This window comes from Neolamprologus multifasciatus, chromosome 10, assembly GCF_963576455.1.
Source record: "Neolamprologus multifasciatus chromosome 10, fNeoMul1.2, whole genome shotgun sequence".
Classification (NCBI taxonomy): Eukaryota; Metazoa; Chordata; class Actinopteri; order Cichliformes; family Cichlidae; genus Neolamprologus; species Neolamprologus multifasciatus.
The window spans coordinates 4,378,526-4,403,279 of record NC_140448.1 but is presented as its reverse complement, the minus strand read 5'-3'; the positions used below and the strand labels follow the sequence as shown (position 1 = coordinate 4,403,279).

General features: G+C 40.4%; 1 protein-coding gene across 3 annotated transcripts in view; it reads right to left on the bottom strand.

Moving 5' to 3' along the window:
- b3gat1b (beta-1,3-glucuronyltransferase 1 (glucuronosyltransferase P) b) overlaps positions 1–21,277 on the bottom strand; it is a 50,461-nt gene extending 29,184 nt beyond the window's left edge. The window contains exons 1-2 of one of the 3 annotated variants that reach the window (XM_085174901.1): positions 20,728–21,277; positions 3,504–3,742 (exon numbers count right to left, since the gene is read on the bottom strand). The gene's annotated coding sequence lies outside the window, so the exon portion shown is untranslated. The remainder of the gene's footprint in view (positions 1–3,503; positions 3,743–20,727) is intronic. The other 2 variants (XM_085174899.1, XM_085174900.1) reach the window with 2 other exon arrangements.
- Between the last annotated feature and the right edge of the window lie 3,477 nt (positions 21,278–24,754).

Here is a 24,754-nt window from a genome sequence, read left to right as displayed (position 1 = left end):
TTTCTCTGTAATAAACTCTCTTTTCCAAAGATGAGTGATTTCTCCATCAGATAGATTTTTTTTATTACTTTGTTGTTTCAGCAACATTAAATTTAAAAACTGTACTTTTGAGTTAAAATATATATTTATAATTTTAATAAATGACAAATTAAAAAGGCATGGACATTTTTTTGTATCGAAAAAATATCAAACCGTGACACCAAAGTATCGAACCGAACTGTGAATTTTGTGTATCGTTGCACCCCTAATATATACATATATATATATATATATATATATATATACATATATCTATCAATCTATCTATCGATATATATATATATATATATACATATATCTATCAATCTGTCAATCTATCTATCGATATATATATATATATATATATATATATATATATATATATGTATATATATATATATATATATATTGATAGATGCCAAACCACAGTTGCGATAATTGCGCAATTGCGACAAACCACTCACGGAGTATCGCGGACTCAGTAAGTCGACCTCGGACACATCGACTGACGCCAAGTGGATTGCAACAAACTGCAGACGTGTTAATATCGCTGAGAACCTTTACACAGCTTTGGTTCCTCGTTTCAAGGACTTGAAGCCTCCCCAAGAGTGACAGAGAGAGGAGACATGTTTACAGAGGTTTTTGTTAACATGAATGTTCCAAATGTTCAATAAACATGTTAAGTTCGTATATTTTCCCTTTTTTCTTTAGTCTGTTTGCTCATGCAAAATGAAATGTGATTAATATAGAATAAACATGATATTTAATCAAAATGAATCCACAGTAACCCTGTGATGAATCTGATTAAACATTTTAATTGTTTGGCAGCACTAATATATATTATATATTAATGTATACTTACCTATTAGTGTATTAGGTTCTTTAAAAAGTTGCATTTCACAGGAGAGAGCCTGTAGAAGACTGAAGAAAACTATTCAAATTCTCTTTGAATTTAAGCATTTAACATTCTTTATGTTTATTCTACATTTCCTTCATTATATTGCATAAATGTCTGTTACAAGCTCAAATATAAAGTTGAAAAAGTGTAATTGCAGCCAGGCTATTGATTGATTGATTGATTGATTGATTGATAATACTTAGGGTCCCGAGGGAAATTGGGTTAAGGCTGCCAGCCTTGCCAGTGCCATCTTACCCTTCTGACCATACATACATTACACAAACATCACATGGGGAAGGCAGGTCACAGAGGTATAACAATGGAAACTGCACAACATGAGGAAAGACGAGGAGAAAAAAACTCCCCCCAGACTGAGCTCCAACAGGGAGATCAGTTTGAGAACATCACAAAACACCTCATCCGTCCATCCATCCATCCATCCGTACATAGTTATATGGTTTCCAGCTGCCTGAGTCCCTTTACTAATGTTAAACCCACAACATTTAAGTATTTACAAGTATTTGCAATTAAAATAAAATAGCTGAAAGGCACATACCCCATGCTGTGCCTGCAGCTTTCACTGTTTCTCCCGGCAGGTTGCATGTCATACCCTTTCCCTGTTTCCTGATTCCTGTTTCCTGTTTCCTTACACCAACAACTGACAAACAGAGCCAACAACGGCAAATAAAAATTATCTTAGGTATATATTTATATTATATTATTATATTATTATATTATATGATATTTCTGTCTTCGACCCAATACTGCGACTGACAAGAAAACATTAAAAAATAAATAAAAATGACAAATACAATATTTCTTATTGAATGATTTTACATGATGGAAATGTGCATAATCAAAGACATGGCTCATGACAGTACCACTACCATCGCTCCTGGAAGCACTTTGAAGGATAAGGAGAAAATAAGATAACGGGTCGTGCTGGCAGTGTTTGTTCCAAATGGATTTTTTCATTAAATCCCATCAGCTGAGAAAGCGCTCTCTTGATTGGTTTTCAGAATCCACTTGGCGCAGCACCCGTGTCCATACACATCACTAAGCACACGGGTCTGCCACTTGCTAATGACCTTTGCTGGGGGCAGATGAGTCAGCACACGAACATTGCATGAAACTCAGACATAAAACTCTATTTTGTTTTCTCCTTTTTTATTATTTTTTAACAATTTGAAGGTTCATTTTTGATCCATCTACATAATGTAGCATTATTTTCTTCAGCTCAGCCGTAAACAATAGCACTGTGTGCGAGCACTGAAGCATGCCGCCGATTGCGCCTGTTAGAACACCAATCAGCAACAACAGGCTGATAGTTTGTTTATATAACACACAACTGACCACTACTACACGTTTACGACGGCACCAGTGTTTTAATGTGACTGCAATCTTCTTGTGTTCTTTTAATGTGCCTTTTTATGGCGTTGCCTATAAGAAATGATAGAATAGCTGTAAATCAATTCAAGTACATAATGGGACTTGGCAGTAAAGCTGTGCTGGAAAGAGTCGCACATCTACAAACCAAACCAAATGATTCTAATGCAGTGCTCATTATCGATAGACTCTGACTGGTTTAAAGAGCAATGAGTGGAAGGAGGACAGGCAGGCCTCACGCCGCACTTAAAAGGATTGAAAGTGTCTTACCATGTCTTTAAAATGTATATAAGAGCTCATAAACACTATAAATAGGTCTCTCTTGGTATCAAAACTCCCTGAAACATAAATTCGGTTTCAGCTGGGAAATCCATACAAATGTTGTTTGTGCTAATGAGAGTCAAATGGCAGGCAGTGCTGGGGGCTATGTGACATGTACACACTGAAGGCATACTGATGAAAGAGCCACAATTTAAAGGGTAACACGCCTTACAAGCGCTGTGTCGCACAGATACACTCATGATATGGAATTTCAATAAATAGCACCACAGCTTTGCATTTCTGTGAATGCCCGGCTAAGTCTGTGCTATAGCATCCATGTATCCACGGCAAATCCTCATTACAAAGCAGTTCCTATTCCCACCCTACAGTCCTCAAGCCAGGTGGCACACAGACAGCGATAACGGCAACAGTTATTACGTGCTGTGTATTTAATAAAAGTACAATACAGGTATTGCAAAGTAAATTCACTTATCCCTACCCACATAACTGCATAATAACCTAAATCCAGATCTGCGCAGGTGTCCGGGTATGACAGATACCTGCATCGCTGCAGGTAGTCTGATGCATTGCTGTTTCTGGTTTTTGATGTTCCTGTGTTTGCACTCATCCCTTTCAGCTGGCTTGAGGTATAAAACTTGAGCTGGGTGCCTTGATGTACTGCTGGCTTGGAATTCTAATAATGAGTGTGCTTTGGGATTTTAAGGATGAGTCTCTCTGAAATAGTTTTTCACTTCAGTACCTTTCATTTCAGCCTCCTCTTATGGTGCTGCTAAAACCTCCTCTTTTCTTTTCTAAAAAGGAAGAAATTAATTTGCCCTACTTGGCAGTTGGAAGAACAATAATATAATGATCACTTGAGTCCTGACTCTAAAGTATATTGTTAAAAACTACCGTTAAAAAGCATCAAATGGATACTCACAGAAACGAATGGTGATCCACAGAGTTGGATCCTGTGTTCAGTGCTAATGGTCCTGATAGCGGTGCTGAGGCTCGGGATGAACAGAGGGATCCCTCGAGTTCTCTTTCTCGGGAATGAGCTTGGGAATGTGTTTGGCGCACATGTGGGCAGCATTGGGGTGACAACTAGTGGATTTCGTCCACAGCATCCGGCGGGTGCTATCCAATCATCGGGGAGGGTCGTGTCACCAGTGCCAGCCTCTATAGAGACAGAGGAGGTCATCCCTCTGGAAGAATGCTGCTTCTCATTGCAAAAACAAAGGCTGGGATTGTCAAGCTGATGGCAAGGGGACGAGGTGGAGGGGCAGCAAAGGCCGGGGGATTCGGGACAATAGAATAAATCACATAAAAAATGTCACAGCCACACAAATGGGAATTTTGCTTGGGGATGAAGCTGGATTTCAAAAAACTGAGAGTTGTTTATCTAAGGCAAAAAAAAAAAAAGCTAGTCACATGGCCCACCAGTCAGACAGTTAGGGCATTTCTTTTCATTTCCTGACAGGCGTATGAAAGGAGTGCACTTTGAATAGACTCTTTTTGCTTGAAAACTCCTAAAGAGAAATAGGATAAAAATATGCCTACAATCTGAGGAACGCTCATATCAGGAACTAAGGAGGACTGGTACATGGCTGATGGTGCTTACAGCAGGTGGTTATTATAACTTCAAGCCTGCGTAAGTCTTTTGATATCACACATGGGACACTGCAGTCATACACGTTTGTCTACTCATACACTATGGGAAGAAAATGTATGGGGAAACATGACATTGGTAAAATCCCAGATGTAAAGCCACATTCAGGCAATATCAGTAAAACCACAGATGCAATTAGCCAAGAGGAAAAAAACTTACTTGTTCAGCCTTAAAATGGGAAGATACCAGGAGCTGCCATGTACTTTGTGAAAACCACTTATTATGGACAACTGCATTTAAATAAAAGGTAAAAGCTAATTTTAAATCAACAGACATCATCAACAACAGTTAGTAAACGGAGGTATTGTATGGGCAGAAATCTGTGCCATCAGAAACTGAATTTGAATAAGTTAAATTTGAATTTGAATTGTTCAGATTGAATCTGAATTGTAACTTGAATAAATGCTTTTGAAAACTGAATTTGAATTACTCTAATTTGAAATTGAATTTATGGTTTGAAAATGATCATCACTAAATTGAAATTGAATTTTATATTTTGAAAATGTATTGATTTGCTTTGAAACTGCATTTTATCCTTTAAAATTTCAGCTCTCGAATAATTTCAATTTCAGTTCCAAAATTCAGTTTTTTGGAACTTACATCCGGTTCCGGTTCAAGCGCAGATTAATAGAACTACGTTTTACTAGCGGACCGAAAGTGTTACTGACGTAATCTACAGCATCTTGAGCTGAATTAAGACTTCAGAAGTCATTCGTCATGTCGAATGAGCAGCGGATAAACTCTCAGGTTGGTAATAAATTTATTACATGTATAAGAACAAGCGTCATGTTAACAAATGATAGCCGTACAGTAACTTTTATGCTTATTGTAGCTGCTAGCTAAAAACGCTAATTTAGCGTAGTTTGCCCTGAATTCAGCTTTGACAAACAAATATGATCGACTGTTTCTAGTAGAATTCCAAAGTTGCCATCTTGTACCCTCTCAGAGTACCCCCTCTGTATGCTCGCAGAGACCCCTACAGTAGGGAAACATGCAAAACAGCGTCCAAACCTTTGTATTTTAGCTTTATTTATGTCTTACACAGCATCCCAACTCCAGTTCAATTCCACCATCCAGCCTGATGGTGGAGTTGAACTCAGGACCTTCTTGCTGTGGAGCAACAGTGCTAACCACCGTGCCACCGTGCTGCATCTGTACAATACCATTTGGAAAATATCTGATTGGCATCAATTTCATTTTTTAGCACAAAACGCAATCCAAATGCAGCAAAAACATAGATGGATGTCAGTGCCTCCACATTACTGAAGCAGCGTGGGATCATCTTGATAGACTGGCACAAAGACCAGCTTTGAATGTCCTTCAACAAGCCTGGAAAACTATTCCTGAAGCTTTAAGGAATTACGAGAAAGCTTTCCTAAGAGTGTGATGGCGTATTAGGACCACATTAAGAAATAAAAAAAGTATTGTTCATTTTGAGAATAAAGTTGAAACACTATAACATGAAGATTAAGGTTATATTGTTATTTCAGGTCAACCAACTATGATGAATTATCATTTATCCTTTTCATTGGCAAGCTTAAATATGAAAATCATTCATTCTGAAGATATAAGGCAGCAGTATTCGTGCTCAGTGAATGAACCTTTCATATATTCAGTGTCTGTATCCCTGCATCAAATAATTCCCGTCAGTCATCAACAATATTTCTTATTCATTAAAAAGACTGTTCAGAAATGTGTACAGATGATCACCTGTTTGGATTTTTATTATGTGTGTCAGCCTCATTTTCAGCTGGAAACACCTTCCTGTGTGTTTGTGCATGTTATTAGAGAGCAGATGATGAGAGAACTCAGTCCTCTTGGTGTGGGCTTCTCTTCCTCTCTTCATCAATCAAGAGTGTGAAAAAACTATTTTTTCTTTCTTTTTTTCTTTCGACATTTCACTGTGCTTGGCATGTTGAGAAGGTTTTTGTTAATAAGGAAAAGTTGAGTAAAATTATGCACAAGTTTAACCGCTAGGAAAGATTGTAACATTATCCTGTGATTTTTCTTCCTGAGGTGAGAATTTTGTCAGATCAGATTAATGATACTGTGATACAATTTCAAAGGTGTCATATAGAGAAAGAAGAAGCCTTGATACAGTATTAAAACATAAATGCCTAGTCTCACATTCAATAAATATTTTCTTAAGATGGCCGTGGCAACACTGACATGTGCTTTTAATGGCAACATTTCTTCCTCTGAAAGTATTTTTTCTGCTTTAGAATTTGTATAAACACTTATTGGTTTGCAGAGACGTAATTATTGCATCATACATACAAATCTAGCTTCATTGTTGCAGGACGCTGGAGGGGGTATTCATTTTTGGGTTTCTGCTTCAGAAGCCTTATTATGAATGATTGCATGATTGAATCTACACTTTTGAATTATTTTTTACATTTTTGTTAATTTACCAAAAAATTAATCCAATAACAGCACTAAAACAAAAGTCAGGGAATCCGGAATGTTAAAATTTCCTAGTAATACATTTTTCTTATGCTTATGCAGAAAGCTTGAGTTACATTTTCTGGTAAACAGACTCACACGACTCCATTCATGTTACAGTTTTGGAACTAAGCAGCTAAATTACCTTTTGTCAAGAACTAGAAATATATATTTTTTTGAACTTCAATGCATTTTATGCCCCTGTAGAAATGCAAATCTTCAAGGATAGCAGTGCATTTCCTTGAAAAGACAATAATAAAGACTTCCATGGACAGACTTGGAATTTTCATAGACTTGATAATGTAATTTAAATGCTAATATCAGAAAGCTTATGCTTAAAATAAAAATGCTTACATGTTGTTGTATAGAAAGTAATTTCACTTAATTAAACACAACAACATAGGATGGATGAGTATTGCATGGGAATGCAACCAGTAGCTGGAGTCAGAAACCAAGGTGCAAAGTCTGAATGATGTCTTTAAACTGTTTTCTTTTCATCTTTAATGACTTTCAACTTGTGCACACAACTGTTGCTTTTTTAAAGTCACTAAAAACTTTATTGTACACTATACAATAACATGCTTTTGATTGCAGCTGTAGATGGCTAATGAATGGGCAGGTAAATGGTGACTGTATTAAATCAAGTGATAATGAACAATCGCATTACTGTTCAAATCACAAGGCAATTAAGGACTTATGAAAAGTTTAGCATCCTGAAATCCTGATCTGCTGAATCTACATTGCACTGACTTTATTCTGATTATACCTGATAGTTGAAGCACGCTGCCGTTAACTCTGACCTCCACATACACAAACTTTCTACAGATGAACAGCTCGTATTGCCAACCTGTCCTCACTTGTCAGTATGACGCTTTAGAGTGCATCCTGGTTTGATTTGTTCACAGTGACAGGTAAATAGAATTACTAAAGTGAATTTCACATCAGCAAGCGGGATGTTTGGGTTTGGAGGGGAAAAATAAATCAGATAAGTCTGAGATATCTAAAACCTGAGAAATAGTTTTAAAAGAATTTAGGATATATGAGTTATTAAAGTGTAGCAAGTGAGAGTTTAATAATTTTATATGTGGGTGTATGTGATTACAGCTTTCTACTGTGAAGATGTTTACAAGTACAGACGGTGTGAAGTCTAACATTTCAGTGAAAGCGTTGATGAGTACCGGAGAGTGCTGTGCCAACAGTACATTTCACAGCTCAGACAGGCATAATGTTCCTACTTTCAGCACAGTTTGTGTTTGCAACAAGCATCATCTTATTAGTTTAATTAGAAAAACATCAACTCTGGAACCATACACCCTGCAGTCGGTAACCGATGAGATATATATATCACAGCTCATAATGATGCTGAGATTGCTATAAGAAAATATAGACTAAACAATAAACACCGTGACACTAATAAATGAAGTCTTTACAATATTTGTGAAAGAACGTGTTCTAAAGAACATACTGAGAGTGGTATTATAATAGGATGCTACCATTGCAACTAGTCCGTTTGGGACATTTCTTCCTTCCTGGTTATTCCAGCATCAGCTTTAAGTGGTGTTATTGCAAAGTGGAAGCATTTAGGAACCACAGCAACTCAGTGGCAGAGCTCATAGTTACAGAGCAGGGTCACTGTGCTGAGCTGTCACCAACACTCTGCTGACTCAATGATTGCAGAGCTCCAAACCTCCTGTGGCATTAACATCAGCACAAAAGCGGCGTCCTGAGACACCTTGGCATGAGTTTTCATGGACGAGCAGCTCCTGTAGGTGTAATGTGTAAATGCACAATAGCGTGAAATTTAAGCTAAATTCTAAAGAACAGTAAGGAAGCATCAGCCTGAAATTGTAATTATAACATTAGAGATCTGAAGCCTTGGCGGCTCTGAGGATTCGTTTTCTGTCCACCATTTAACAAGGAAACATGCTGCACTGTTACTGTATCTAATTATGCACACGACCAGCCTCCTCATAGAGTAATGTACTGCCAGCTATCAGCCTTTGGAGCCTGATATAAACAGCAAGCCAAAAACTCCAACTCTACTTGGCAATCAAGTACTTTTTGGCCACTAAAGTCCTACATATCAAGGCAAATTGTACACATGCTATTCTACATCTACAGTTTGTTGTGAAAAACCCACAAAGCATTGTAATAATATAATTGCCATTTAAAATCATATGTACTAAATATAAGATGCCAAAGCAATTGTCACACCTCAGGCTGGAATTAACCGAGAGCTTGTCTGCAATACCTTTATGTAGTCTCATCCTCGCGTGATGGGGCACCTTCATCATACACTCTTAATAAAATCCAGTCGTTCAAAGATTTATACAATCATTTGAAATGAAATGTGGATTAAGATTGTTGTCTGTTTTCATTTCCTCTCTATAGAGAATGCAGAACAACCTTCCTGTGCTGCCTGGGCGAAGCACGAGGCCACCCCACTGACACTAACAATGAGAAGATGAGGAGTGAAAGTGTTACACTGTCAAATAGCAGCAAGACCTTCATGCCAGCTCTTGCTCTTGACGAAGGCGGTTGCACTTTTCTCCTCTCCCCCTCCTCCTCTCCCTTAGCCTCTTATGTCCTTGTCTAGTCTCGTGTTTTTACTTTTCCCTGCAACACTCTCTCACAGTCTGTTCTCTAAAACCTAAAAGAGGAATTATGGATTTGATCAAATGGTCCCTAAATGCAATTGACACCCCTTTCTCAACGAGAAGTCTGAGCTTGGGTGAGCCTGAGTGCTGAAGATATCTACCTATTCGGAACCATGGTAACAGGGTTCTGGCTGATCGGAGCTGGCTTGGCCCTGACTTATCGAAGAATTAAGAAAGCGGAACCGGCTGTTCAAACCCCCACAAGGCTGCCCGCTGGGATTAAAACGGAACAAGGCGTGAGTTTCTCAAAATGGGCTCATTGAGTGCAGCACGGATAAGATCTTGGAGAGGCTACGGCTGCCGTGAATACTCAGAATAAGATCTCTGAGTGCAGACTGGATCACATCTTGGAGAAGCTCACTGTGGTCGTGAGTTCTCAGAATCGGGTCTTTGAGCACAAGAATGACAACATCACAGAGCGCAAGTTTGATAACATCATGGAGAAGCTCGCGGCTCTCCAACGGGAGATTGAGAGACCAGTGTTGGACTGTTAGAACTGCTTTGAAATTAATATGAGTTGTTCGCACTAAAGTAAAAAGCACCATCACTTCATGCGACTACCCTTTCGGCGCCAGCTGCGGTCGCAAGGCTGGAGCCGAACAACAACACCCTGATAACGACTGTGTTTAGACTGTTCTTCCCATCCCATGCAAGGCCACCTGTTTACTTAGCCTAGCAGGGCGAAGGACACTGTCTCAGCTCAACTCTGGACACGCACACACATACATATACACTGATATGCACACACTCACCCCCCCTCCCTTTCCTTTGATGCTTGTTCCCTCCTGGGAACACGGCGGGTCTGAGCCCACGCTGGAATGGTAGCGCTGGGCAGGACGGCTGCTGTGTTTACTCCGGATTGCTCCTCACCCCCCACCCGACCCTGTGGCTTGTCACGTGCTCCATAATGTTGTGCTGTGGACATTTATGTGCTTTTTTGTGCAGAGGAGTTTTTTTGTTTCCTGTTCTCATGCTGTCCTCCCAGGAGCCCAGCATGAGTAGAGGTCTCTTTTTTTCCTCTTGTACTTTCCCATTGTAGTGTATATTTCAGTGTTTTTTTTCTGTAACGCTACCGATCTCCGACCTGTATCCCCATGTGATGTCTGCGTTGTGTGTGTAAGGTCGGGGGGGGGGGGGGGGGTCCTATTTCACTGCAGGGCAACCTGCACATGGCGAATAAAGCCTTGATTGATTGATTGATTGATTGATTGCCATTTAAAGAGTTTGTATGTTTAAAATATGTTTAACATTGGCAACTGTTGTCAGCATAATATGCACCCACAAAATCACCACTGGCACCGTCTAATCCTACTCTCATTTACTTTGGTTTTGGGCACACCATAATCCGATTACAGCCTCTAGTTGGAGTCCTGTTAATATTCCCTTTTTTTTTTTTTTTTGCTGTTTTGCATACTTGCGTATTTGATGACGGAGTTAAATTTATCTGCTTGTTTTCCCCGAGGCAATCAACATTCATCAAAATTCATGTCTTATCGGTGTATCAATTAATTTAATATGGCCTTAATGAAGTAGTAATTATTTTAAGCTACTTATGTGACCATTCTTATAACGGAAATCAAATCAGCAGCCAGAGGCAAATGACAATCATTTCCATCAAAACTCATAGTGTATACATGAATTATAATATTCTGCAAGGCATGTAATGAGATAATCCAATTATTCTTATGATCAAAGTGAGAAACAACAAGTCTCTGCAAGCGGTTTATGCTTATTTAGCAGCTAGTGAGTTGCAGTGAAGTGACATCAGAACATGCTTGTCTTTACATCTGAAAGATAACTGGTAATATTCTCTAACAGGAGATCAGTGCAGATTGGGATGAATTAAAAACCAGTGCTGTCCTGACCTTTAAAAAGAGAGTGGTGCAATCAACATGAAGTACAGACTTAAAACAGCTGGAAAAGTCAAACTATAAGGATAAAACCACATGTATTATTCATGTGTGTACAACCCTCATGTTAAATTTAAATAAATTAGCATTCACTCACATTTCACTGAATGGAAGTTTGTCCCCACCCCCGATATCCACACGTAGAGGCAATTTTATCTTTCAGTGGCTTTAAAAATAGACTCAAAACAATCAGAAGCACATATACAATCAGCCTACAATCAAGAAGGAAATGTATGCACACACAGTTTCCATTATATACAGCCGCTTTATCCATGCCACTCATCCTGATTACAAAAACACATAGATACACAATATGCATACATTAACTTGTTTACTAGTTTCCCGGTTGTTGAGATTGCTTCGGGGGGGGGGCTTTAAAAGTAGTGCAATAACTTTTAAGTAGACCGATCTCAGATGCCAGAATGGGTCATTTAGTGGAAGAAGGACACACTGCTGCTCCACTTCACCGATACTGAAGAGGGGGTTTATCCCATTCAGGCCCCAGCTCCTTCAAGTTCAGCTTTAACTGGATGTGGAGGATGTGCTTGGCAAACAGACACGCTGCTGCAATGTTGTTTTTGGAAAAGCAGAATCATTTTAATGCAGCGCTATTACAGCACTACACAGTATCACAAAGCAGCTGATAAACTGCACACTGAGTGTGGGAAAATTTGATTGATTTATAATGTTATGTGACCTCAGAGCAGCTTGGTATTTAGGGGCAACAACACTATGGGGAAACTTCCAAATGACACTTTATCATGCTGACATAATGAATAACAACTGGCCTAATAATAATTCATTTATTTTTTTTAAATATGCATGAGTGGGGAAAAAGAACAAGTTGAGAGGTGGGCTGGGTAATAAATTATTTGTAAATGTAGCAAAACTACAATATTAAAATAACAAGTCAGGCTAAAGACCCCAATGATCAGCTGATCCCCTATGAGCATATGATACACACATGTAGTTTTTTAGTCTTGTGTAATTCTGTTCCTGTGAATCAAAATTACTTCAGATTTAATTATTCAAATTGATTGAAGGAAATGGATTTTGGCTTGTAACATGTAATGTAACATTTCATGAAATGTAGCATTTCAGACTTGGCTTGAAAATGTAAATTAATTCAATGTAACAGAATTAATTCTGTTACATTTAATCAAATCTGAGTTCTAAAGAAAAGGGGAGAGTGTAGTTATAGGGGCTGAAAACTGCAGCATGTTTAAAATAACCTCAAACAAGACTTGGCAAACGCATCACACCGTTACACTTACAGTATGTTATGCCTATGTTTAATTTGGATGTGTGAAAATATACATGCTGTTGCTCGGTTTCAACACTTTTAATTGGAATCATCAGCCAGAAAATGTGCAATGACACAACCAATGATGAGCCAATCAGCAGTTCTCAATAACAAAATGTGCCAAATATTGTGTTTTCTGCGTTAGTGATCCATCTTGTGAAACACTAGCCAAATAGCATCAGCATGTCCTGTATGAAATGTATCAGACACTGCAATACCATTTGTACAGCCTAGATTAAAATATTGCTTTGTTTCTATTTAGCAGGTAAAGTGGGTGCAGTTTTACCATAAGACCTCACAACTGTTTGTCTCAGGACTCTCCCTGTCTCCAGCCATGTATTGTTATCAATATAATGCAGTCATATTATAAAATCATCCCACAAAGAGCGTGTAAAAATAAAATAAGAAAAGAAATAGTCAGCTATAGTAAGACATTTGCTCACGTTCAGGTAAAGGCCCATTTTCTGTCTTCCCATGTGTGAAGCTCGTTAGCTCATCATGAATCAGCAGTATGACGTTCTGTATCTTCTTGGCATTTGGTAAGAATGAGTCACAGTCGGGCTGAACACTTTAGTTTCAGTACAAATGGAGAATGCTGCACAAATTTGAGTGTAATACAAAAGAAATGCATTTCTCTTGTATCGTCCAAGTCTAACATAAAATGCATTGAATTGAATTACAAAGCTTTCTGGCTGCTGCTAGCGTAGTCAGTCGGGTTTGTAGGTTTGCATTGTTCTGGAGGAAGTGAGGGCTATCACTTTCAGTATCCCAATTCAGGGTCTGCACGCTTGAAGTACGCATTTCAAGTGTGATTACGTCACCGCCACGCGACGACGGCTGTCCCAATTTGAAGTGTACTTTAAATGCATACTCCAAATGCACCGTCGATTTCCCCAAATTTCATGCGTGGTCCGGTGCACGCTTCATGGTCCCATATATCCCACAATTCATAGCGCGGCGGTGGGTGTGGATAGTTTTGCCGCAAAATACGGCAGAAGGGAGCGGCCGAAGAGTGAACTGTCAAAAGTAAGTACTGAATATGACGTCACTTATTTATGTGCGAATGTTTAATAACGAAGAACATTAAAACATTGCTGTTGGCCAGCGTACTTTCAGCGTTAACTTAGTTGTAAAGCCTTATATATATATACAGTGGGGCAAAAAAGTATTTAGTCAGCCACAGATTGTGCAAGTTCCCCCACTTAAAATGATGACAGAGGTCAGTAATTTGCACCAGAGGTACACTTCAACTGTGAGAGACAGAATGTGAAAAAAAAATCCATGAATTCACATGGTAGGATTTGTAAAGAATTTATTCGTAAATCAGGGTGGAAAATAAGTATTTGGTCACCTCAAACAAGGAAAATCCCTGGCTCTCACAGACCTGTAACGTCTTCTGTAAGAAGCTTTTCTGTCCCCCACTCGTTACCTGTATGAATGGCACCTGTTTGACCTCATCATCTGTATAAAAGACACCTGTCCACAGCCTCAACCAGTCAGACTCCAAACTCCGCCATGGCCAAGACCAAAGAGCTTTCGAAGGACACCAGGAAAAGAATTGTAGACCTGCACCAGACTGGGAAGAGTGAATCTACAATAGGCAAGCAGCTTGGTGTGAAAAAATCAACTGTGGGAGCAATCATCAGAAAATGGAAGACATACAAGACCACTGATAATCTCCCTCGATCTGGGGCTCCACGCAAGATCTCATCCCGTGGGGTCAAAATGATCATGAGAACGGTGAGCAAAGATCCCAGAACCACACGGGGGGACCTGGTGAATGACCTGCAGAGAGCTGGGACCAAAGTAACAAAGGTCACCATCAGTAACACACTACAACGGCAGGGAATCAAATCCCGCAGTGCCAGACGTGTTCCGCTGCTGAAGCCAGTGCATGTCCAGGCCCGTCTGAAGTTTGCCAGAGAGCACATGGATGATACAGCAGAGGATTGGGAGAATGTCATGTGGTCAGATGAAACCAAAGTAGAACTTTTTGGTATAAACTCAACTCGTCGTGTTTGGAGGAAGAAGAATACTGAGTTGCATCCCAAGAACACCATACCTACTGTGAAGCATGGGGGTGGAAACATCATGCTATGGGGCTGTTTTTCTGCCAAGGGGACAGGACGACTGATCCGTGTTAAGGACAGAATGAATGGGGCCAAGTATCGTGAGATTTTGAGCCAAAACCTCCTTCCATCAGTGAGAACTTTGAAGATGAAACGAGGCTGGGTCTTCCAACATGACAATGATCCAAAACACACCGCCCGGGCAACAAAGGAGTGGCTCTGTAAGAAGCATTTGAAAGTCCTGGAGTGGCCTAGCCAGTCTCCAGACCTCAACCCCATAGAAAATCTGTGGCGGGAGTTGAAAGTCCGTGTTGCTCGGCGACAGCCCCAAAACATCACTGCTCTTGAGAAGATCTGCATGGAGGAATGGGCCAAAATACCAGCTACTGTGTGTGCAAACCTGGTAAAGACCTATAGTAAACGTTTGACCTCTGTTATTGCCAACAAAGGTTATGTTACAAAGTATTGAGTTGTATTTTTGTTATTGACCAAATACTTATTTTCCACCCTGATTTACGAATAAATTCTTTACAAATCCTACCATGTGAATTCATGGATTTTTTTTTCACATTCTGTCTCTCACAGTTGAAGTGTACCTCTGGTGCAAATTACTGACCTCTGTCATCATTTTAAGTGGGGGAACTTGCACAATCGGTGGCTGACTAAATACTTTTTTGCCCCACTGTATATATATATATATATATATATATATATATATATATATATATATATATATATGTATATATATAATAATAATCTGACAATAACTATAATATTGGCCATATTATATTTACATTACCACAGTGAGATGATTTTAGTCTCATGAACAACATTAGCTAATTGTTATTTACTAGCTACTCTTGAAATGACTGTTCAGCACAGAAATGAAGCCCTTGAATCATGTTTTACAGTCCTGTGGTCTCAGCCTCAGATACTCAACTAATCAAAGTGATGTCATGACAAAAATGAATGACCAACAAAACATTTTTTCTCCTTCATTTCTGTCACACAAAGCTGTATGTAACGTTTCTCGCGGTTAGTATCGTGGTTGCTAGGCAACCTGAACAGAGCGACGAAGGCTAGACCGTCCCATTTCACAAGCCTCTCACTTCCGCACTTCTCGTACTTATAGTACGCGCCGTCCGTAGTACGCGTAGTGCGCGTACTTCAAGCAGGCAGACCCTGAATTGGGACACAGCCTCTGTCTCCAGCACTAAGTATGCAATTGGTGGTTGTCATTTGTAGTCAGATTATGCAAACTCAGCTCCTTCCTCCATCCTAACACCAGTGGAAATGTTTGTTTGTTTCTTTTTTACAATAATGTATTTAAATTTCAAATATATTCAAATTTTGCTTCTTTTTTCTTACCATAACACAAAGTTTTTTTTGTAGGTTGACCGTTTTAAGGGAAATCGGGTACTTTAGCAACCTAACTAAAAGAACTAGCCACTTCCAGAAAGCTAGCCAGCTACAACTCAAGGACCAAGGAGAAGGTTTTTAGGGCACAGCCTGTAATTTACAAAACAAAAACAAAAACGTGTTTTTTTGACAGTCACATTCTCACTCACAGAACTCTCAGTCAACATGCTGTCATCCAGCTGTCAACAATAAAATGTCCTGTAACATCCTTAAAGATTCAGAGGAAACATTTCCAGTGAAAATGACATGAACTCCGGCATGTTTGGGCCTTAATACAATTAAAGCTCAGCGCTCACACCACTTTCCAGATTTGACTCCCCATAACTTTTTTCTCCAAAATAAAATGCAAAAAAAGTTATTTTGATATAGTAAATAATAACAAATTTACACCTACAATTGTTCACAAAAGGACAACCAGGTACAGTGTTTGCTTTCTGTAATCATCACAAACTGTGGCTCAGTTTCAGCAGTGATCAGGTTCATACTCTACAAGAACTATGGGGGAAGCCCTATTTTGAGAGCATTTAATTATACAGAAAAGTACATGATGGAGTTGAGACAAAACTTTTTTAACCTTATTAACTAAAGCTGTCAACAAATTGTGAAGAATTAATTGACCTTATGTCAGAATGGTGGCCTGGAAAAGGCAAAGCCTCTCAAGGAAATGATGAACTAAGAAGAAACAGCAAAACATAAAACAACAGCAAGCACACATCTCAATAAATTTGGACCCACCACTGATAAAATAATCTTCGCTGCTACTTCGCTGACCCACTTCCACTACGCTGCTGTATGCAGCCACATATGCTGATGCCATAACACTGCCTCCACCATGTTTTACAGGTTATATTATTTCCTCGGGGTCTTGTTCGCGAGTGATGGGAGAAGGGAGCCGGAGATCGACAGACGGATTGGGGCTGCAGCTGCAGTGATGCAGACGCTGCACCGGTCCGTCGTGGTGAAGAGGGAGCTGAGTGTAAAAGCGAAGCTCTCAATTTACCGGTCGATCTACGTCCCTACCCTCACCTATGGCCACGAGCTGTGGGTAGTGACCGAAAGAACGAGATCGCGGATACAAGCAGCAGAAATGAGCTTCCTCCGAAGGGTGGCTGGCCTCTCCCTTAGAGATAGGGTGAGAAGTTCGGCCATCCGGGAGGGGCTCAGAGTAGAGCGGCTGCTGCTCCACATCGAAAGGAGGCAGCTGAGGTGGTTCAGGCATCTGACAAGGATGCCTCCTGGGCGCCTCCTGGGTGAGGTGTTCCGGGCATGTCCCACCGGGAGGAGGCCCCGGGGCAGACCCAGGACAAGCTGGAGAGATTACATATGTCTCGGCTGGCCTGGGAACGCCTTGGTGTTCCCCCGGATAAGCCGGAGGAGGTGGCTGGGGAGAGGGAGGTGTGGGCCTCTTTGCTTAGGCTTCTGCCCCCGCGACCCGGCCTCGGATAAAGCGGATGAAGATGGATGGATGGATTATTTCCTCTGTCCAATAAAGTGTTTCATTACTCGCTTTCCAATGGCTCAGAGTGAAAACAGCTGAACCTTACACCTTGTCGTAACCATTTGTATATCCATTCATGAATGCACCATTTTGATGTAGACCTTGACAATCATATGCCAGTTTCCTTCAAAGTATTCTTGAGTGCAGGTTTTTCTTCAGCCTCTGAGCTCAACATTCACTTTGTGACTGTTTGATTTTGCAAAGAGTGTCATTGTCCAAAATTCTATAGATCTGTGCTCTTGCTTCGTAGTCATCGCACACAAAACTCTCACTCAGTTAGCACTCTATTGTCTACACGTTTTTTTTTCAGTGTCTGACATGAGAGAGTACAGTTCAGAGTAAACTTCAGAGGACCTGGCATCCTGCTTCATAGCGTGATAGTGCTGGTTTGGCGAGGAACTGCTCTGTGTATTGATCTGCTCATGCACTATTCCCTCTACTTTGTGTGAGAATTTGCCTCTGATCTGAACCAGCTTTCAAGTGGGTAAAAACAATCTGACTCAAAGGCACTTTTTTTTGTAATGTACATCAATAGAGTAGCAGAGTGTGCAGAAAAAAAAGCAAGCATCCAATAGTGGTTCAAAGGGTAATGATTTACCCTCTGAATGGCCTCTCCATCAGAACTACCCTTAATTCTGCTTTATACCGATCTAACACAAGTTGATGCAAGCTCAAAATAGTTCAGGAGGATTTCAAAGTGAAATGTCGTTCCATTGGGCCGATCGTGGCTCAAAGAGTTGGCAGTTTGTCTTGTTGCCGGTTCGAGCCCCGGCTCGGACAGTCTCGGTTGTTGTGTCCTTGGGCAAGACACTTCACCTATGGCCAGAGGGGCCGATGGCGCAATATGGCAGTATCGCTTCTGTCAGTCTGCCCCAAGGCAGAAAAAGAATCCCAAGAACGCCACACATAAACACACCAACTCCTAATACCTACACAATAAAACAGGAAACTGGGGAACATGACACAGGAGTGAAGAAGAGGCAGATGAGAGCGAGACATGGTGGACTGGGGAAACATGGATAAGGAGTGACCGTGGCTCAGGGGGGTTGGGAAGCGCATCTGTAACCGGAAGGTCGCTGGTTCGATCCCCAGCCTCTCTGTCCTGGTCGTTGTGTCCTTGGGCAAGACACTTTACCCTGCCGCCTACTGGTGATGGCCAGAAGGGCCGATGGCGCGATATGGCAGCCTCGCTTCTGTCAGTCTGCCCCAGGGCAGCTGTGGCTACAACTGTAGCTGCCTCCACCAGTGTGTGAATGTGAGAGTGAATGAATAGTGGCATTGTAAAGCACTTTGGGGCCCCCGAAAAGCGCTTTATAAATGTAATCCATTATTATTATTAAATTTCCAGACAAATCTTAATTCCAGTGAAGATTTTTCAACAAGACTCATTTGTTCGTCAACAGGAGGTGAAGTACAAATGGTGAGGTAAATTATTGATCATCGCTACAAATCTTAGTGTGATGATAGTAGTGTATGTATAATAATAATGTGTATGTGTTAGTCCCCGTAGGGAAATTGCTCCTCTGCATTTGACCCATTCACCCAGTGAAGCAGTGGGCAGCCACCAAAGCAACACCTGGGGAGCAGCGTGTAGGGACGGTACCTTGCTCAGGGGTACCTCAGGGTAACCGTTCAGTGGAGTCGAACCCTCGACCTTCCGATCATGGGGCCACCACTCTACCTACTGAGCTATCCCTACCCATGTATGCATACATGCACCCAATCTCCTACTTAAAAGGTTGAATCATAGTTTGCAAGAACATCGTCACACATACAGCGATGATTAACATCTATATGTTATTACAAAAATCTTTATATTCATTCATATTCATCATCCCTCAATGTTACACTGTCCACTTGGATCACTTGGCACATTCAGTGTGGAAATTTGTTCAAGTCACCAGTACAGCGAATATTCACACCTCTGTGTGTTTTTAAAAAGAATTATTATTACAATTATTCAAATATTTACTATAAATCTTTTAATAATTATAAATTTAATAATTATGAATTTAATATAAATTCTTTGGATTTTCCTGTGTATTATGTTCATATTAGTGCTGTCACCGTTAATCTGGTTAAAATGACATGCGTGGAGCTGCAAGGCGTCAAAGCGTTAGCGGGGTTAGCTTGTTTTAACACGATAACTCGCTAACGGAGATTTGCCGCGTTAATGCAGTTATGGCATTAACGTCATTTTAATGACATTAACGTTGACAGCACTAGTTCATATGTTTTTACCGTATTACCTAATCAGTCTGTGTTTCTTTCATGTGTCATGCTCAGTGTTTGTCGCCCGTAAAATAACTTATTTCTAAACGTGCTGCTGGTTACAATAAAGATAATAATGTACTGTTAAAGGCATCTGTAACTTTTTACAACAAGTTTTCCTCAAGTCGTAATCAGCACACTAATAATTGGCTCCGTCATTTGATAAATTGTTGGTGATACTTGAAACCGTTAAAGCCAACTTCATCCTTAATGTCGCAAAACTGATAGTTTCAAACCTGCAAATGAGCAAAACTGAAACACTGACTTGAATAAAACATCTTAATTAACTCTGATGATATAATTTTTTTTCTGTTTGATTTACATTTTTAGTGCAGTTTTCTTTATTTATCTTTATTGCTTTTACTGCGCTGTTCATGCCAGTGGTTAAGACACAGTTGATGGCAATATAGTTTTATAATAGTACATCTAAAATGCTGCAAGGCTTTGTGAAACGGTAAAAGATGCTTAGGCGTTATACTGCATATTCATCCGTGCCAGTATTTTGAGAAAGACAAGTTGGCAGCTAAGACTCCTTGAATATCTTCCAAAGTCTAATTAACAGACGTAGATATCAGCAGTACTGTGCAGTCAAAGATGACAGACTGCATCACAAGACACGAATCATTCGGTGTCACTCTTTATTTCAGAATCAAAACAGATTTGATGATCCGTAAAAGTATAAAACGTTGACCCCATTAACTCCTAACTGACGCACCTGTGATCCTCAAAAGTTCTCTGTATTCGAGCTCTTCAGAGCACCGGAGGATTTGTCAAGATGATCTCTATTACACTTTAGTCTATAGTTCAATAAGCACAGACACGGCGTGAAAAACCTATAAACATGCAGAAAGCGTGTCTTATCTGTTGATCCGACATATTTGAAAAGACGGATGACTCAAAGGAGAAAAGATAAAAAGGGTTCAAACCTTAATTGCAGACCGGAGCTGCTCAGCATCCACTTCTCTGCGTGTTGCCTTCTCCTGCACCGCTTCTGCTTCCGAGCTCAAACGATCTCGCCAGAGCAGATTTCAAACACTCTTTGCTGCAGTCACTGCCGTTCACACTCAATCGCTGCATCCCTGAATGAATGAATAGAGCTTACAGGTGTACATGTCGGGAGAGCGCTGCCAGAGCTCATGGCGTGCTCCAGCCCTCACAGACTGAGACGTGGAAGAAGAGAGGGCAGCTTATTTGGCATTATCATCCCGCCCTCCCTCTGGTCTACTCTCCTCCCGTTCCTCTCTCTGTCACTGTCTCCTCTCTTATTCACCTTTTTATCCCCTGCCTCTCCCCTCAAAGCAACTGCTTGGCTTCCTCTTGTCTTGCTGTAATTATGAGTGTAAGTAATTGTCTTATTCCAGCAAGAGGGTGTACGTGAGAGAGAGGCAGACACGACTTGAAGCAAGCCATCTGTGAGAGAGTATTTATATGAAACTGAAGGAGAATCTCTGCTTTTGAGGGAAGAACCATCCTCTCTGAGACAAACAGCTACTGGCATGTATCAGAAAGGGATAAACAGCCTCTTCGTACAAGAAGAGGAGAACGAAAGAGCCTCCTGTGTCTTTGAGATCTAAGGTGCACACAATGAGGAGCTGCTGATTTAAAGAAGCATAAAATTACCTTGGACACAATTACATTTCTTGACAGTGAAGGATCACCTCTCAGGAACCCTTAAGTGCTACTTTTCCTCTTTTTGAAAGGTGTGACATTTAGAAGAAATGCTTAGCCACTAAACTTGAATCTAACCTTTACTAAATAATGGATTGTGGCTGTGAATCATGTGACACCTCAGTAATTGAAAAACAATATGAAAATTCCAGAGGTTCGTAAGTCTACAGCTGTGTGCACTTTAGTTCACTCAGTCATCTGTATTTATTAAACGCAAGAAAACAATGTTGCTTTAAGGAAGACATGCGCTCCAGTCTGGAAGCGATGAGGTGAAATAAATCTCCTAAAGCCATCAGTCACGTTGGGAAATATTTCACATACACACACTTCTGACTAGAAGTATTTAAACATCTATGAGAACCTAAATGATTGTCTTTTCCATCTATTATGGCAACACACGTCCAACAAGGCTGTTGCTTAGTTTCCAAAATAAAATGTCACGACCAGGGATGGGTATCGTTTAGGTTTATCCGAAACGGTGCTGGTGCTTAAACGGTGCTCAAACTGGTGCTTAAAGAATGGAGAACACAAAATTGGTCCAAAAACCTCTCATGTTCAGCTGTTTTTTTGTAAAAAGATAACAATGTTAGCCTTTTCTGCAGCTATGGGGCATATATGGTATCACTCTTGGCTGGAAGCAGCTTAATCAATGGAAAAAACACAAACTTTGTCCAAAAACCTCTCATGTTTAACTGTTTTCCACTTTTTCTTTGGTCATTTTAGCCTTTTTGGCCAGGGTGAAGGGAGTATCTGCCATCAAACAAGAAGACAGCCGCATGTAGCTATGATGATGTTTGCTAGTTCACCTTACATGCATTAATGTAATAACGTGGTTAGCCTACTCAACGTAAATTACACACGAACAACATTAAGCTACTCACGCAGAGAAGAACGGCTGCTGCTGCATCATCATCATCATCATTTCTGCTACACTGGCAGGGCTAGGGGCCAGGACTCTCCTCTTCGGGTTTTTGGGGGATGTTGCTAACTCCGGGTCCGATAACAGGCACCACACCCGCAGTAGATGTGCTCGGTGTGAGGTCTCGCAGCAAGCTATCAAATACGGCGCATTTCTCGGCTTTAAAAAAAAACGTTATGCGTCGCCAGGTGTTTCATCAGATTTGAGGTGTTACCTCCTTTGACAGTATCACAGTATCAGCTTAAAGCACTTGTTGCAGCTGCTGAGTTTGCATCTTTTGCTGTGAAGTACAGCCAGACTTTGACGCTTCGCCTTGGACATTTTTAATCTGTAGCTCTGCTCTAAAAGAACGTACGTACCTGGACCCGCCTACTATCCTCGGAAACGTAAAATGATTGGCTAGAATTCAAAGTGTGTAACATCTCAGGGGAAAAAAAAGCACCGAAATAAAGCACAGAAATGTGCGCTGCTTTTCGGTCTGGTTACTACCGTTTATGTCAGAACCGGTTCCATCATGGCACCAGATACCGGTACCCATCCCTAGTCACGAGTAGTTGTTATTTGTGCTCTGTCTGGTTGTGTATTTTCTTTTTAAAGCAGCACAGGCATCATCCGTCTAGTTTCATCAAAATGAGCCTGGACAGTGCAACAGCTGTGGCATTTCAAACTTTGAATGTTGAACTTTAAAGTTTGTCCCCAGTCACAGAGATTCGTAAGTAAGACTAAACGTGGTCAACTTCACTTGTCTTGCAAAGCAAAGAAGAAAAGCTGCAGTCGTTTACCGATGTTGGTTGTGTGGAGCTAAAAACCTAATTGCTATTTTATTTCCAGCTGTGAGGCCTCTAGTTGTCAAACCATTGTTTACAATGAAAGAAAAGTATTATATAAACGTCAGCCTGTGGCCACTGGCTAAAACAAGCGACTGCTCTGGATTTTCAATATTAAATATTTTAAATATTTGATTACAGTTTGTAGCGGGCCAAACACAGAATATCATTTTAAAGTTATTTTAAATAATAACTCACCTCAGTTACTCACCAATAAATATATGTCTAACAGTTTTTTAATCTCACTCTTAAAGGGGAAAAAAAGCAAAATACTAGTTGTGTTCATAGAGGAAGGTTTGAGTGCGTACAGCGTGTTGTGTTCATGCTAGCTCAGAATAATATCATATTGCTCTTTTTAGAGTGAGAGCTGGTGGTGGTGAAGGATGGCTTTACAATTGTGGAATATTTTCAGTGTGTCTGTGTCTCTACAGTTGCCTTACAAGAAGAACAAGTAGGTCAAAGCGCCTCGGGACTCTGTAAGCATTTTGACAGACTTCCAGATCTCCTGGAAGTTGGTCTCCAGAGGGGTGTAGGCAATATTTAGGGCAAACCCCTGCACAGTAATCTCCTTCCTTCAGCTAATGCATTAAAAACTGGGAACATGAAAGTATTTCAAATAAAGGGAAATAAATGCTCAATGTGATAAAGCTAGGCTAGCTTCATTACGGTAAGACATACACATGAATCGCTGAAGCACTCATCTGCTTGTTGGGAGATGATACGCATCATTATTATTGTTTCAATATGCTTATTTTTTTTCTGTGTTACTGTAAGTATGGTACAATCGTTGCATTGCTAATTCTAGTCCCTCACTAAAAGCAAAACCCACCTTGCCACTGTTACCGGACAACAGCTCGCACAAACTGGAGCAATGGTGGTAAGAGGGGCTGCATTGGAGAGAGAACAAGGAAAAGGAAGTTGCAGGGGGGAAAAAAGGCTCAGCCTTGCTGAAAGGCCGGGTATTTTGTCTCTGCATGTCTCAATGGGCAGCCCACAATGTGTGTTAATTCATCCCTCACAAAGAGCCTTGAAGCGAGGCTTTCCCAAACCAGCAAACAAATCACTTCCCTCCCTCTCCATTGGTATTCTGAGGATGATTCTCAGGTCTTTGTGTAGGGAAATGAGCAGCGGAATAAGAAACAGATTTAAGTTAAAGGTGCGGTTTACTCAGGGATCGCTTTGATTGAAATACCTCACACACGAACAGAATGTCCTCGTTTTGAGTCTATATCATTTTTTTCCCTGTTTATATTGAGACAAATACCACCTCTGTGTTGAGATGAAGTAAACTATTCTGCCGTTAGCCGTCCATTTAAGTACAATTTAATTAGCTGTTAGCAGCCTGTGATTCCACTCTTTCATTTCATTCATAAATCCTCATGTAATATCTGTTGTGGGAACACTGCTGCTTGATTTATTATGATACAGCTCTAAAAATGTCTTTATTATAAATGTGTGAGAGAGTGGATATTTTTTATAGGCTCTTATTTAGTGCTAATTAAGCTATCCATAAAACAATGCTAAAGGTTAACGTTTTGC